Raw genomic sequence first — 4692 nt, 5'->3', positions numbered from 1 at the left:
TTCAGCATCTTATAACGGCGTGCTGTGCTTTCAGTTGCCTATAGGGGTCATGATCAAACATGATGCTCATCAAAATCATGCTCAAACACTAAAGCAAATTCAGACTGAGTTTGAATGTTAGGTTTGTTTTATTATTCTGGAGAAACAGTTCTCAAAACTCCACTCCACTACGTGCTGCACCTTTAATTACAGCTGTAGACACTTGTCATGTCAGCTGAGAGAAAATTATGCTCTATAAGTGGATTTTATCTGCCAGGCGGCACTAATAACTTTTAGGCTGAAAGCACTGCAGTGAACTGGTCATATGCTTAATTATTGTTTAACATTTTTTTTTTCCCTGAGTCACATAACAGATACATAGGCAGCTGTTTAAAGGGATATACAGAGAAAGACTGCATTACTGTGTGGGGCTAGTTTGGATTTAATATATAGATTTGAAATATATAATTTTTAAGGCTATGCACCTTAAAGGGACAGTTCACCAAACAATGAAAATGAACCCAAGCTTTACTCCCCTTCAAGCCATTCTAGGTGTGTATGACTTTCTTCACTCAGACAAATACAATTGTGGTTATATATATTTAAAAAAAAAATGTCCTTGTTCTTCCAAGCTTTATAATGACAGTGAATGGATGTTGAGATTTTGAAGTCCAATTAAGTGCAGCCATTCATCATAAAAAGTACTCTACACAGGGTTAATGAAGGCCTTCTGAAGCAACGCGTTTTTGTTAGAAAAATATTCATATTTAAAACTTTATAAACCGTAATTTTTAGCTTCCACTAAGTGTCGTACACACATACATGAGAGAGTGGCTTCCCAGTGGATGACGTTGGATATATCCATAGCGTAAGCTCCAGTGAGAAGTGATGAACGCAGAAGTACAGAGGAGAGAGCAAAACAAAACACCAGTCACAGATAAGAAATATCAAACTGGGATATGTCAAGAAAATTGTCGAAGGATTTCGATATAAGACAATAAGAGACTGGTTTTCCTTTTCTTTAAACAAAAAGTGGAAACACATTCTCACCGAAGCTTACACTATACAACATCCTTCGTCTGATGGAACGCCACTTTCTCATGCACGACAGTTAGCGTAAACTAGAGATTACAGTTTATGAAGTTTTAAATATGGACCTTTATTAAATTAAATCATAGGGCACTTTTCATTTTTGGGGTAAACTATCCCATAAAAAAAATTAATTGCATGATAATAATGATAATGAACACGAAAAATAGTGTGTGTGTATACTGTTTATATATATATATATATATATATATATATATATATATATACATATTTCTTTATGAGATTTATTAATGAAAATCAGTTTTTTTTGTTTTTGTTTTTTTGCTGCTACTATCTGACTGAAACGTTGCTTTTGTTGAGGAATTCCTGTGCAGATTGATAGCGATCAAAGAACTCAGCTCTCAGATCTGCTGTGTGAAAGCTGAGTATAAAACATACATTCCTCAAGATGTTTTTGTGTGTGTGTGTGTATGCGTTAAATATATCTGATGCTTTCTGAAGAAGCCGCCACTGTAAAGCCTTGCTCTTGACTCATTTGTGAGCAGCCAACAGGCAATACAATATGATAAGTATGTTTTTTTTTTTAGTAATTTTCAAGTTTTTAAAAAGACAACTTATCAGTTAATCACTGCTAGAAAAGACAGACTCAAGCAAAAGAGACCAACTTGTCAGAAGAAAAAAGTTTTTCATTGGTCTTTAATTACACAAATGTCAGTGCCATATGAAATTATTTGTAGTCACACTTAAGATTTAAGGTAAGAAACAGAATATTTTTTTATCAGGCTGTGGTAGTTTCTGTGTATTTTATGATTTAGGCTACAGCAGAGATACAATACATCAGATTTACTCCATTAAATCACTATATAAGTACTATTCACCTTCTTAAAAAACTTTTTAAAAATTAATGTCATCTGTATTCAAGTCTTTTATGCTATTTCCTAAGGAACTTAACAATGTATTATACTGTGTCAGCTTCTGGTGAAGTATTTCATTGTGATGTAATTTAGACAATTACAAATTACAACCTTAAAATATCAGAACTGTAAATTCATAGTTTTCAGTCATGACTGGCTTGAAGACCTGGCGGGCAAAACATTGACAGAACTGCAGCACAAGTCTGTCAATTTTCTATTTGTTCCAGAGCTCATTGAAATAACTGGCAGGCAGTAGAGGAAAGCCTTCTTTTGCTCTCTATGTGGGTGTTGCTGTAAGGGTGTATCATCATGTGAAAACTATGAATAATATATAACTGTGATTATTTATTTATTTATTTATTTGAGTCCCTTTTAGGTTTAGGAAAGAAAATGATATGTGTAATTTGGGTCAGTGGGTGTGAATGACACTGAAAGTGGAATTAATGTACACATAGTCTCCTCCAATAAAGTATAAAGCTTACAGCAGTGTGTGTGGTTTATTACGGTGGACCCTATTGGATTCAAAAGGAGGACTGAAAAGGCAGAAAATTATTTCATGTTGCTCACTTCCACGAAGGGCTGCAAGACAAGTCGTTGTGATTCTTCCAGCTAATAAAGCATGCAGCTTTTGAAAAACGACCTGTTGCCTGTATGTCACAGGTGATTGGTCATTATTATATCCTGTTGTCGACATGCCATACATGTCACACAGAGTACAGTAAATGCCTTTGTAGGCAGAGCTGAGATCTGAGATTTGAAAGATAAAATACATGCCTGGACAAACATTTTACAGAAGAATGTCAAAAGAGTAGCTCTTCAGACATTTTAGTAGGTTATTGTGAAGGTCTTGTCATCTCTTACCCTCGGTGTATGATTTAGCTTGGCCCTGATACAACAATAGTCATGGAGAAGTTTGTAAATCTGTGTGCTGTTGTGCCAATCAGCAGTCCCATTCATGACTGGCTTACCCTCCCGGCAGCGTCAGCTCTGGGATGAGTGCATTTTAACATTAGGTCAATCTGCAGCCTCAGGAAGAGGCCATATTCCCCAAATCCATCTTTATGTTGAAGGGGCCCAGGATAAGAGTGCAGGCAGAAGGCAGCATTTTGTGCCTTGGTCACAACAGTCTGATTACTTTCAATTAAAACTCATTTAATAAAGCATACTTAATTTGTATACAAATATAAACAGAAAAGAGACTAGATCATACATCAGTGGATCGTTTTTCAGACTTACACACACCCACGCATCTATTTATAATAAAGTTACATTTAGAGTAATCCCTACCTGTGAATGATTTAGAAAAACAAAACACAATATCACTTTTTAAAACACATTGAGTGTTGAAAGTGTTAACTGTTGAATTAGTGGCCAGCTGCATAAAGTAAACCTCTATGCTAAGACTGTGTCTTAATACAAAACTCCACACACAAGAAATAAGGTAAATAAAGCTCATATGAATTTATTGTCCAGAGGCCACAAGTAAAGTGCAAAAAATGTATAAAGGTTTTCAGGATCAACTTTATTTGTGGCCTCTGAACATAAATTCATATGAGCTTTGTTGGCCTATTTTTCGTGTGTATCCTATTAGTTTTTCTTGGAGCTATTTTTGGTTTTACTCACTGCCAGGATTTTATTTATGTATTTGGTTAAGTTGGACTAAGCTTTTTCCAGTCTCTCCAATTTTTAAAACAAAAATTAGATGACTAACTTGTTAGACTAGTCTAAGCGTTTTATGCAACCAGGTCACACTTTCACTTAAATTTCTATATGTCCATTTCGAGAAACCGAAACTCTAAATAGATGTTACTGATACTGAGGAACATAGAGACATATAAGGGCTTGTGGGATATGGGCATGCATGGAATGCTCAAAATAATCATCCCGCTCAGATTCTTTCTTATAATTTAACACCTGCAAATCCTCCACTGCACTGTTAGTACTCACTATACTACGAATGTTGATGTTTTAATAAGTGTTCTTGTTCACATTTTAACTTACATGGTGTAAAGTAACAGCTGTTGTTTTTAGAATATTTTTTTTACATTGATTGTTTATCTTTATAGGTATTTTCATGGTGTTTTGCATGGTGTAAAGTAACAGGTGTTGTTTTTAGAATATTTTTTTCACATATTGATTGTTTATGTTTATAGGTATTTTCATGGGCCTGTAAAAAAACATATTTTTAATGATCATAACGGATTTGGCCCCTTAAATGGGGCAACTTAACATTGTAACAAGAATGTGTTCATTCCAGTTGGGCAAGACAGTGTCATGTCAAAGACTTGAGGGAAAGAGGGAAACATGTTGCTTCATGCAATGTACACATTACTGACAGTGTTTTGCTCAGTTCTTTACTGTCACCTGAAGAAACACTGGGACCATGTGTAAATTTGCCCAGTCTGTATGGATAATAAATGGATTGGAAAGAAGAAGTGGCAATTCTCTTAAAGAAACAAAATCAATCCATAATTATTCACTTTTGGTATGAATTAGACAGAACAATTGCAGATTTCTTTAACAATAAAAAAATAAGTAATTCTGTGAAAATAATGCACTTTAATGATGAAAGCCAAAAAAAAAAGTTATTTCAAAAAGTAAAAAAAAGGACATTTTAGAGTTAAATATATTCCCATAGATACAATTCTGACGTCATAACTGCAAAATCCTCTAAGCTCTATTTCACCATCAAGTCTTATGATTTATTTAATACGTTCTTTGCTAAAAAAAAATGTATGACTTCATCTTA

The sequence above is a fragment of the Carassius auratus genome, chromosome 2, assembly GCF_003368295.1.
Source record: "Carassius auratus strain Wakin chromosome 2, ASM336829v1, whole genome shotgun sequence".
In the NCBI taxonomy this organism is placed as follows: domain Eukaryota; kingdom Metazoa; phylum Chordata; class Actinopteri; order Cypriniformes; family Cyprinidae; genus Carassius; species Carassius auratus.
The sequence above is the reverse complement of the archived record's forward strand: the minus strand, read 5'-3'. Positions refer to the sequence as shown.